This window comes from Suricata suricatta, chromosome 2 (genome assembly GCF_006229205.1).
Source record: "Suricata suricatta isolate VVHF042 chromosome 2, meerkat_22Aug2017_6uvM2_HiC, whole genome shotgun sequence".
Classification (NCBI taxonomy): domain Eukaryota; kingdom Metazoa; phylum Chordata; class Mammalia; order Carnivora; family Herpestidae; genus Suricata; species Suricata suricatta.
This window is the reverse complement of record NC_043701.1, coordinates 160525662-160538396: the sequence shown is the minus strand read 5'-3', so window position 1 is coordinate 160538396 and position 12735 is coordinate 160525662. Positions and strand designations below refer to the sequence as shown.

At 40.1% G+C, this 12735-nt stretch overlaps 1 protein-coding gene and 1 pseudogene across 8 annotated transcripts in view; both read right to left on the bottom strand.

Moving 5' to 3' along the window:
* GBF1 (golgi brefeldin A resistant guanine nucleotide exchange factor 1) overlaps nucleotides 1-12735 on the bottom strand; it is a 122234-nt gene that overhangs the window by 34094 nt on the left and 75405 nt on the right. The window lies entirely within an intron of this gene.
* On the bottom strand, nucleotides 1948-2491 carry LOC115304142 (annotated as a pseudogene).

The window sequence follows — 12735 nt, the reverse complement described above, 5'->3', positions numbered from 1 at the left end:
CACAGCCTCCTCGCCACCCCAACCTTTGTCAACAACATGGATGTATTCCCCACACTGTAGTTTTATCAAGAAGGTCATAAAATAAAGTCATACGGTGTGTTACTTTTGAGACTGGCTTCTTTCACTCAGCATGATGCCTCTGAGATTCATCTAAACGGTTACACAGATCAGTAGTTTGTTCCCTTTTTATTTTTATGTTTTATTTTTTAATTTTTTTAATGTTTATTTATTTTTGAGACAGGGACAGAGTGTGAGCAAGGCAGGGGCAGAGAGAGAAGGAGACACAGAATCTGAAACAGGCTCCAGGCTCTGAGCTGTCAGCACAGAACCCAATGCGGGACTCAAACCCACAAACTGCGAGATCATGACCTGAACCGAAGTCAGATGCTTACTGACTGAGCCACCCAGGCCCCCCAGTTTGTTCCCTTTTTAATGTGGAGTGGTATTCCACTGCATGGATATGCCAGTTTGTTTATCCATTCACTAGTTGAAGGACATTTATTTGGCTTCTCCAGTTGGAGGCAATTTTGAGTAAAGCTGCTATAAACATTCATGTATAGGTTTCTGTGTGAAGAACATTGGTTTGCATTTCTCTAGGATAAACACCCAGGAGTGGGATCTCTGGGTCAAAGCTTTATAAGAAACTGCCAAACTGTTTTCCAGTCTCTGTGTGACTTTGCATTCCCACCAGCAATGCGAATTCTGGGTTTTGCCCATCCTCTCCTGTACTTGGTATTTTCAGTATTTTTAGTGAAGCCATCCTAGTAGGCAGGTAGTGGTATCTCCATGTGGTTTACATTTGCGTTTCCCTAATGGATAGTGACACTGAACATCTTTTTCATGTGCTTATTTGACATCTGTGTATCCTTTTTGGTGGACATGTCTGTTAAAGTCTTCAGCCCATATTTTAAACTGAATTGTTTGTTTTCTTACTGTTGAGTTTATTTTTTTTTAAGTTTATTTATTTTGAGAGAGAGAGAGCACACACTCACAAACGGGGGAGGGGCAGAGAGAGAGGGAGAGAGAATCCCAAGCAGGCTCTGCACCATCAGCGCAGAGCCTGATGCGGGCTCGAGCTCATGAACCCCAACATCATGACCTGAGCTGAAATCAAGAGTCAGGCGGACGCTTAACCAACTGAGCCATCCAGGAGCCCTTTACTGTTGAGTTTAGAAACTTTTATTTTTTTAAGTTTTATTTATTTTTTTTGAGACAGAGATAGCACCAGTGGGGGAGGAGCAGAGAGAGGAAGAGAGAATCCCAAGCAGGCTCTGCATTGTCAGTGCAGAGCACAATGGAGGTTCTATTTTGTTTTGCATATGGATACCCAGTTGTTCCAACATTTCTTGAAAAAGAATTTTTTCCGTGGAATTGTCAGTGCACCTTTGTCAATCATTAATTAGCCTTATTTTTGTGAGTATATTCTAGGTTCATTATTCTGTTCTGATCTTTATCTCTAACTCTCTGAAAGTATACTGTCTAGATTAACTTTATTCTAAGTCTTAAAATTAGGTAGTGACCCCTCCAACTTCACTATTTCTCAATACTGCTTTCAGCATTCTAGTTCCTTTGCCTTTCCATTTCAACATAAATTTGTCTGTGTTTACAAAAAAAATATTGTTGGGAATTTGATAGGAATTGCACTGAGTCTATAGACAAGTTTGAAGAGAAATGACATCTTTACCAAGTGGTGCCTACCAATTCACAGACATGGTAATCTCTCTGTTCATTTATTTTTTCCTAATTTCTTTCATCAGTGTATGTTAGTTTTCAGCATACAGATTTTGTATATGTTTTGTTACATTTATACCTAAGAATTTAATTTTATTGATATGTTTGTAAATGATATTGTGTCTTGTTTTCAGAAATTTCAGTCCCATTTAGAAATGGGACTGATTTTTTGTTTTGTTTTAAATCAGAACATTATGTGACTGATTATTGAAATCCTTAAGATGAACTGGATACTGTAATAGTTGCCCTTTTGGGATTAGGTGCTGTTCTTTCATGGAATCCAGGCCTGAATCTGCAGTATACAATTTTTAGGTGCCTTATTAGATTGTCCCAGTGGTATTTCATCTTTTACCCTTGGCACTCCAGTTGTACTTTCTCTTCTGCTTGGCAGGATAGCCATAACCTGCCACAGGTTTACTTCTGAAGGTGGTAGGCTTTAAAGTCACAGCAGTGGCACAACCTGTGCGTCTTATTGCAATGCTTTCCAAATGATGAATATCCCCTTCACTGTCTCGTTTCTGTGGCCAAGACCAAAGAGATGAGACATGATTGATTTTTCTGTGTTAAACTTATATTCTGGGACCTTACTAAACTCACTTTATTAGTTCTAAGATTTTGTTGTTATTGTAGACTCCTTGGGGGTTTCTACATAGACAATTATGTTATCTGCAAATAGTGAGTTTTATTTCTTCCTTTCCAATGTACGTGCCTTTTATTTCCTTTTCTTGTCTTACTGCACTGGCTGCAACTTCAGTAGCATGAAAGTAGATATCTTTCTCTGTTGCCAATCTTAGGGTAAATGCATTCAGTGTTCTACTCTAAAGTAGGATGTTAGTCATATGTTCACTACCATGAGTGGATATTATATTTTATCAAATGCCTTTTCTTCATCAATTGATATGATCAAGAGGTTTTTCTTCTTTAGAATGTTAAGATAGTAGATCTGCAGGGGGTTTTCATGGTAGAGTATCAGATTTTCAGAGATTGAATCTTCCTTGCATTCCCAGGATTAAACCTTACTTAGCCTTGGTATATTATTCTTTTAATATATTGCTAGATTTTATTTGCTAATCTTTTGCTTCGTAAGGTCAAAGAGCTCACGTGGCATGAGAGGCCTGGAGCAGGCAGGAGTGTTATCGTATAACGCTTGGGCAACGTCCCATAGAGAACTCTCTGGAGGCTCTGGATGTGGCTCACATAGTATATAATCTAGTCAGTGGATAAGTGATCATTGGTCTCACTACTACCAATAGCCAGGCATTAGACACCCAAGCTCATCTTGTCAAATTAGGTAGCTGGAATCTGTAACTGCTATACTACATTCATTCCAGCACTTCTATTCCATGAGTCAATGCTTATGGAGACTTAATGACTGAAAACTAGAAGAGCTGGACTTTTTAAAGATTTTATTTTTAAGTAATCTCTACACCCAATGTGGGACTTAAACTCACACCCCCAAGATTAAGAGCTGCATGCCCCACAGGCTGAGCCAGCCCGGTGCCCCATAGCTCTTTAGTGAGCCCAACCAGGAACCTTCACCATCACCCTCACTCCCATACCCCTCCAAAAAAAAGAGAATTGTGACATATACAATGAACTCTCCCAAGAGTTTGGCCTAGGCAGAATTGGGAGTTTTGCTCTCTCGGTTCAACTGCTGATTGCCAGGAGCATCAGAGATACTCTACCATGAAAACCCCCTGCAGATTGTGGTAGGTGGGGGAGGTGGGGATGGCAGGGGACAGTGTGCTTCTCACCGGGCACCACTGGTAAGGTCATTTCTTTCTTTTTTTTTTTTAAAAGCATTTTTTTAAATGTTTATTTATTTATTTTTAAAGAGAGAGGTAAAGCATGAGTAGAGGAGGGGCAGAGAGAGAGAGAGAGAGAGAGAGAGACAAAGAATCCCAAGCAGGCTCCACACCATCAGCCCAGAGCCTGATATGGGGCCCAAACCCACAAACCACGAGATCAACCTGAGCCAAAATCAAAAGCGGGATGCTTAACTGACTTAGTCACCCAGGTGCCCAGGACATTTCTGATTTTGTATTTCTTTAAAAAAAGTTTTTTTTTTTTTTTTTTTTTAAGGAGAGAAACAGAGCATGAGCAGATGAGAGAGAGGGAGACAGAATCCCAAGCAGGCTCCAGGCTCGGAGCTGTCAGCACAGAGCCCAACACAGGGATGGAACCCATGAACCATGAGATCATGACCTGAGCCGAAGTGTGACGCCCAACCAACTGAGCCACCCAGGCTCAGACCGTTTCTGATTTAAGAGGTACCTCTTTGTAAATACATTAGTAAACATGTTAAAAAAACAAAACGAAACTGGAATTTCAATTCACAATCCTGTTAAGATGTTCAGATGGTCCTCTAAAACCGTGCTTCTCAATCTGTCTGTGGTTAAGGGACAATTTTTTTTCTTTATATTAATGCATTGCAGATCCATTGTTTTATAAACCACAATATAAAATGAACAGCCAGAGAATGAAATTTAAAAAACAAAGATATAATACAATACAAACTCCATTTTATTATTAGAAGCAACATATATTACAGTCAAGACGTTATAAAAATCGCTAAATGTTTTCCCTCAGTTTTTGCACACATCCCATCATGTACTAAGCAGCAGTTTGTGAACCTAAAATGGTTTACAGGTTATACTCTGAGTAAGAGTTTTCTGCAAAATAAACCCTAATTTTCAACTGGCCATTCTACAAAACGCTCCAAATCCTAGGTATTACAACTAAGATAGGCCCTAAAAATAATTTATGAATGAGAAACTTAAGATTTAGAAAGGTTAAGTAATTTGTACAAGGCTACAAAGCCAGTGTGTTTTGGAACTGGGACAAGAAAAAAAAAAAAAGCAACTGGGACTAGAAGTTGAGGGCACTATGTAAAAACATGAGCTTTTGAGCAGGATTCAAATTCCAGTTCTGCAACTTAATGGTTGTGTGATAGATACTACAATTTCAAAGCCTGTATTTTATCAGGAGTTAAAATAGGTGTTAGGGAATTAAAATAAATTGTATTTAAAAACAAATAACAGCAGCTAACATTTATTGAGCATATACTATGTGTCAGCCATTGTGCTCGGTAATTTACATATATTATCTCACGCAATATATGTAGAATACATTGTACAGTGTATGGAATAACATGTAATAAATATAACTAAGATATTATTATTCTAGTTTTTTAGTTCTGGAGTCCCAGTCCAGGATTCTTAATTTTCTAAGTTACTGTAAGTTCAGTTTATTTCTTAAGTTTTAAGTAAATATCAAAAACTTGAAAGGCAAGCCTTCTATCTTTGATTATTAAACCTTAAAATGGATAAAAATGAAGGATAGATGCTGAGATAACTAGTGGTTGTTATTTACATAGGGTGCAATTTGGGATAGCTTTTTTTTTATGTTTTTCATTTATTCTTAAGAGAGAGAGAGAGACAGAGCATGAGTGGGTGAGGGGCAGGGCAATACAGGGACATGGGATCCAAAGCAGGCTCCAGCCTCTGACAGCACAGAATCTGACGTGGGGCTCGAACCCAAAACCATGAGATCATGAGCTGAGCTGAAGTTGGGTGCTTAACCAACTGAGCCACCCATGCGCCCTGGGATAGCTCTTTTAATTTCTGAGGGTTTCAGCTTTTCCCAAAGTATGCATAGGTATCAGAGAAAGGAAGAGGCTTCCCTTTTTAAACAAATGATGGAAACATTCATCCTCTTTTTAGAAGAGATAAAAAAACAATATTAATAGCAGCTTCTGTTTATTACCTTGTGCCATGCCATGTGCTAAGCACTTATATACCTGTTCTCTTCACGCCATTTTGAAGACGAAAATGAGAGTTAGAAAGTAGATCTACCGATCAGCTAAGACTGTACAACCAGTAAGTGGTGTAAATGGAAATCAAATCCAGATTCATGTGACTCCAAAATCTGTACCCCTAGCTATTCAACTCCACTGCTTCCTTCGAAGCCGGAACAGAAAAGTTTCTGGTGTTCTGCCTCCTGGCTCCGCCTGCCTGGGGAATGAGATTCAACTGTCTAGATCTTCTTCAGAAGAGTGAGAAAGCTGCCTGAGTCCTTGAGGGGAAAGAGGCCATGATGCTGCTCATAGTAAGCAGGCTGACTAATTTCACAACCAAGGAGACATCTGATACCACTGCCAAGTGGCCAAAATTCCCGCCCTGGAAGGCTGTCAACTTCAAGGCACAAACAGTCCAGTAAACAGAGAGTGCAGATCAGGTAGAGGGGTACTCTGAAGGTGACTGGTTCATGTTCCAAGATGGGAAAGAAAAAAAAAAAAAGGAATGATTACAAGGAGGGGAAATTCAACTCCCCATTGGAGAAAGAACACTTGGGATCCTTCTAGGACTAGGCTACCTGCTTCTAAAACTAAATCTGAGTCCTACTTCTGGTTCATCAGTGCTGAATAAGAACAATTACAAGAAGAATTATTAAACTATTTCTCAAGAAGCTCATGAACTACTTCAACACAAAGCAAAGTGAAACCCTTTAGAGATGTCTTGGTGGTACTCTGCTCATACTCTGTTCAAGAGCACAAAGCAGGGGCGCCTGGGTGGCTCAGTCAGTTGAGCATCCGGCTTCGGCTCAGGTCATGATCTTGCGGTTAGTGGGTTCGAGCCCCGCGTCAGGCTCTGTGCTGACAGCTAGCTCAGAGCCTAGAGCCTGTCTTCTGATTCTGTGTTTCCCTCTCTCTCTGACCCTCCCCTGCTCATGCTGTCTCTTTCTCTCTCTCAAAATTAAAACATTAAAAAAAAATTAAAAAAAAAAGAGCACTAAGCAGGGAGCTCAACTCCATACACAATGAGAGTAAAACAGAGAAGTCTCAGTTTGGCTCAGTAGCAATGTGAGAGTCTCCAGATGTCCCCCAAGTCTCTTGTCTTTTCAAAATGATGAGGTGACCTGTCCGAGAGGGAATGAATCCTGACATTGTTCTCTCTTTTTACATGAGAGCTTGCCACCCTCTCTGATAATCTATGTCAAAGATCTCAACAGTGGCATCAAGGACTGCCCTTAGACGAAAGGAAACACTTTCTTCTTAGCCTACAGGGAAGCAGTCACCAGCCTCCCAGGAGGGTGGTGTTCTCCAGCGTGCAGCAGCCTTTTCTCATTTGGCCAGCATTGGGCTGGCACATTCCTGAGCCAAAATGCACACATAAGCTGCTTTCCCTGGTAGCGAAGCTCTTCACTCCTGAGTGACTCTTGTCAGGGGCGGTTGGGCATTCTCAATTGGATTACGCTGACGAGGAAAAAGGCCTGTGGTATATTATTTCAACACCATTTGGCTTCAGAAATGCCTGTCTCGACCCTTTTGCCCTCAGAGCCTACTTCTCCCTTCTTACTTTCTAGAGGGTCACCAGCCCACTCCCATCCTTGCTCTTCATCCTGCAAATATTGGCTCATGTTCCTGGAGACAGAATACTGTCATTCACAAGGTGGATCATGTATAACAGACTAACAAATCAGAGCATGATATAAACAGAAGTTCATTTACCCCTTTTGATACTTCTATATCCAGAGAGACATGGAACAAAATTATATGAGAATAAAAAGCTTTTTGGGTTTTGGCTTTTCTGTTTATGCCTGCACATTCCATTTTAGGAAAAAGTGTTAGGTCCTCATATTCTACTTTTCTGACTATGCTATACCCAGGAATATTTCTTGTAAAAGACAAAGCAAGATCTGGACCAATCTACAAATGGAATTTTTGAGATACTGTAATTTCAGGCGGAAGGAGCTGTGCTCTTGTGGTAACTACGGGGGACATCAAGTGTAGTGGTCCAAAGCATAAGCAAAACTAAACTTCAGTAAAGCCAGAAGCCTCTGGAGTATCTGTCACACCTGCCATACTTTTATCTCCAGACCTCGGATGCTCAGGTGGGGATTTAGATTTGACTTCAGGAACTGACTTGAAGGGAAGACTACTAAAGAACAGCTCTCAGAGAAGTGTACTACTACCTTCCAGGCTTAAGGGTCAAACCCAGACAAGTCTTTGCAAATTGATCTATACAACAGGAGAAATAAAGAAATGCCCAGTCACAGCCTATTACTAACTTCGTAACCTTGGGTAAAAGACTTCACTTCTCTCGGCCACAGTTTTCTCATCCACAGAATTTTCCTAGGGAAGGTGGTGGTGCCAGTAGTTTAACTGAATTCCTTAAGGCTCCTTCAGATCCCCAAAACTTACAAAAAGCAAAGTACAGTTTGGGAGTAAGTGCGCATGAATGCAGATTGTCTGCTATGAAGGTAGCCTGGGGGAAAGCAGTTTGTTTGTCTAAGCTCTTGACAGCAGATCCTCTTTTTTTCTTTTCTTAAACAAATACTTAGTTTCTCAAGGCACCTTTAGACTTGGGACAGGGAAGGGGGGAGATTATCTTTGATATTATGACCCTTCATGAGATAAAATATGATGATGGCTTAATCAGTATCATATTCAGGTACAAGGTGGGTCCAGGAGCCAACTAGGAAATAATGGTACCAATCATTTACACTAAGAAAGGCAAATTATTTCTAATACTTGTCCTTTAAAAATTCTTTGGGAAGTATTGATTTTTTAGGCTGATTCTAGCCCTTAATGGCCAATCCAACCTGAATAGCAAATTTAGCTTGCTGCTAGAAGCTGCCATCTACCACCCTTACAAGAAGAATCCTCCTATTCCACTGTCCAGGACAACAACTTTAATTTGATGTAGGTATCAGTAACAGCTACACAGATTATTAAGCTTAATTGTTATACATAGATTATTTATTTTATCCTCCCAATAACTCTGAGAAACAGTATTACTGTTCTTATTTTATAGATAAAGAAATCAAGGCTTTAAATGGTTAAGTGACTTGCCCAAGATACACAATAAATGAAAGGTGCAGAATTTAGAGCCAGGTCTGTTCTGGTTTCCAAAGTCTATACTCTTAAACACTATATTATATTCTTATTTATTTATTTATTTATTTATTTATTTATTTATTTATTTTTGAGAGACAGAGAGAGACAGTGTGAGCAGGGGAAAGTCAGAGAGAGAGGGAGATACAGAATCTGAAGCAGTCTCCAGACTCTGAGCTAGCTGTCAGCACAGAGCCCGATGCGGGACTCAAACCCACAAACTGTGAGATCATGACCTGAGCCAAGGCCGGATCCTTAACCGACTGAGCCACCCAGGCGTCCCTATATTATATTCTTAAATATTATGCCATGCTATTGCTACAGGTTTACTACTAGATATATGAACTGCATGAGTTGGATGGGAAATAAAAATTTTAAACTCAAATATCCTAGAATTGAAGTATCTTCTCTACCTTTCCTCCTCCCTAGCCAATGACTAAACACTTTTGTTATTGATTTTAGTACTGCCATGAGAATTAAGTATCAGGTTTGCCCAGGTTCCCTCCTAATCCAAGAGTAAGAATGAGGCCCCTTTAACAAGGCCCACAGGGACTGCCTCAAATGTATTGCAGAGGCCCGAGGACAGACTGATCCATCTGTCTTACTGAGAGCAAAGTTTGATGTGTATCAACTCTATAAACGCTAGTTTTCTCCCTTCGAGAGGAAATTGGCACATATTGAAAGGAAAGCAATTAGATTGTAACATACAGGCAACATACTGGTCCTTTACTCTGCCTTGCCATTTTCTGCATACATTGTTCAAGACCAAGCCCAAACTTAAGCAGGCAATTTGAAAGCCCAGGAGAAATTAAAAAACTTGTGTTACTATACTTTAAAACAGAACAATTCACCCCAACTTTATGCAGTCATTATACTTGGAGCAACTTTTTCAATCCTAATTTCTCTTGTATTCTAGTAAAAAGTTCCAGTGTTCAATATCAAGAAGATAAGACAATTAGACAATTATAGGTTTATTATCAATTACTACCCTGTCAGGTCTCTTCTAGGGGCCCTGAAGGGGCAGTAAAAGGAAACAAAAAAGAACTAAATTCTGAACTAACATTAGCAAGGTCTACAGACATGGAAAAGACTAAAGGGTCAACAGCCAAAACTTCTGGAGAAGAATCAGAGAATCCCCAAAGAGTATCATTTATAGGCCTGGAGGCAATCTTTCCCTGTCCCTTAAGTGTACAGAATCTTATTTTTCAAAATTCATTTTTATTTATTTATTTTACTTTTTTTTTTTTTTTTTTTGAGAGAGAGAGAGAGACAGAGCATGAGCAGGGGAGGGGCAGAGAGAGGGAAAGAAAGAATTCCAAGCAGACTCTATAGGGTCAGCACAGAGCCCAACTTGGGGCTCAAACTCACGAAACTGTGTGATCACAACCTGAGCAGAAATCAAGAGTCAGACACTTAACTGAATGAGCCACCCAGGTGCCCCCAGAATCCTATTTATTCACTTTTTTTTCTTTTAACAGTTGAAAATGGTTTCTACAGCAGCAGATCATAAGTTTTTAGGACATTAAGACTAAGGAATCTTATTCTGCCCCAGCCACTCTTTGCACTATTAGACTCATTAAGAATTTGATGAGAAGGTACATTTCCCATTTTACAGATGGGGAAAACAAAGGCATCAAAAATGTAACCTATAAGGGCCAGGACAATTATTCTAGGGCCAGGACCACTTGCCATTCCTGCCTCTAAAGACATGTCTGTGAGCTGGAGAAGGAATAAAAACATTTTTGGAAACAGCAGTACTCTGAGAAGTCATGTTATTTGCTCTGAAAGGTGCCCAGGGAAACTTTTAGACAGCTGAGTCTGGAGGAGCAATCCTAAAAGTGTTGGGAAACAACCATGTTCAGAATACATGCAACAGAACCCGAGTTCAGCCAACACCTGTTTCCCCAACAATAACTGTCTATCTATCTGTCTCTTATTTTATCCCAACTACACACAGTACAAAAGCTGCATTATTCTAGTAAAGTTGCATACCAGCTCAGAGAGCACAGTTAATGTTTTTTACAGCTCACATGTCTTCTTGTGATAGATGGCCATTCTATAATGGAATACTTTATGCTCAATCAACTTACAAATAGTAAGTGTTCCATTACATGCCATTAAAAAATAAACCCAAATTCAGGAAAACTCAGAAAGAAATAAGGAACAAGAGTACAAGAGTGATTCCTGGAAAGAGAGGAAGGACCCAAGAGTGAATCCTCTATAACTCCTTCAATCCTAAAGAAGGTACAATCCTAGGGAACTTTGTTCTAAAAAAGGCATTGATTTCACCAAACTATGTAGGAACAAGTGGACAGCCATATATTTAAAAAAAAAAAAAAAAGGACTTCCAATTGACATCACACATTGTAGAAAAATTAACTCAAAACAGATCACAGATATAAACAAAACGCAGAGGCCCTGTATATTTTTTTAGAAGAAAACACAGGAAAAGTCTCTGTGGCCTGGGATTAGGCAAAGAGTACTTAGATATGACACCAAAAACACAATGCACAAAGAAAAAAATTGGTACATCAGTCTATATCAAAAGTAAAAATGCCTGCTCTATGAAAGACACCATTAAGAGATTGAAAAGACAGGGGCACCTGGGTGGCTCAGTCAGTTAAGCGTCCAGCTTTGGCTCAGGTCATGATCTCACAGTTTGTGGGTTTGAGCCCTGCGTCGGGCTCTGTGCTGACAGCTAGCTCAGAGCCTGGAGCCTGTCTTCAAATTCTGTTGTCTCCCTCTCTCTCTTTGCCCCTCCCCTGCCCCTCTCTCTCTTTGCCCCTCCCCTGCTCATGCTGTCTCTCTCTCTCTCAAAAATAAATAAAACAAAAACATTTTAAAAAATTAAAAAAAAAGAGATTGAAAAGAGAAAATATTTGTAAATCACTATGTTGCCAATAAAGGACTTGAATCCAGAATGAATAAAGAAGTCTTCAAACTCATCAGTAAGGGGCTCCTGGATGGCTCAGTTGGTTAAGCGTCCGCCTGACTCTTGATTTCAGCTCAGGTCATGATGTTGGGGTTCATGAGCTCGAGCCCGCATCAGGCTCTGCGCTGATGGTGCAGAGCCTGCTTGGGATTCTCTCTCCCTCTCTCTCTGCCCCTCCCCCGTTTGTGAGTGTGTGCTCTCTCTCTCTCAAAATAAATAAACTTAAAAAAAAATAAACTCAACAGTAAGAAAACAAACAATTCAGTTTAAAATATGGGCTGAAGACTTTAACAGACATGTCCACCAAAAAGGATACACAGATGTCAAATAAGCACATGAAAAAGATGTTCAGTGTCACTATCCATTAGGGAAACGCAAATGTAAACCACATGGAGATACCACTACCTGCCTACTAGGATGGCTTCACTAAAAATACTGAAAATACCAAGTACAGGAGAGGATGGGCAAAACCCAGAATTCGCATTGCTGGTGGGAATGCAAAGTCACACAGAGACTGGAAAACAGTTTGGCAGTTTCTTATAAAGCTTTGACCCAGAGATCCCACTCCTGGGTGTTTATCCTAGAGAAATGCAAACCAATGTTCTTCACACAGAAACCTATACATGAATGTTTATAGCAGCTTTACTCAAAATTGCCTCCAACTGGAGAAGCCAAATAAATGTCCTTCAACTAGTGAATGGATAAACAAACTGGCATATCCATGCAGTGGAATACCACTCCACATTAAAAAGGGAACAAACTGGGGGGCCTGGGTGGCTCAGTCAGTAAGCATCTGACTTCGGTTCAGGTCATGATCTCGCAGTTTGTGGGTTTGAGTCCCGCATTGGGTTCTGTGCTGACAGCTCAGAGCCTGGAGCCTGTTTCAGATTCTGTGTCTCCTTCTCTCTCTGCCCCTGCCTTGCTCACACTCTGTCCCTGTCTCAAAAATAAATAAACATTAAAAAAATTAAAAAATAAAACATAAAAATAAAAAGGGAACAAACTACTGATCTGTGTAACCGTTTAGATGAATCTCAGAGGCATCATGCTGAGTGAAAGAAGCCAGTCTCAAAAGTAACACACCGTATGACTTTATTTTATGACCTTCTTGATAAAACTACAGTGTGGGGAATACATCCATGTTGTTGACAAAGGTTGGGGTGGCGAGGAGGCTGTG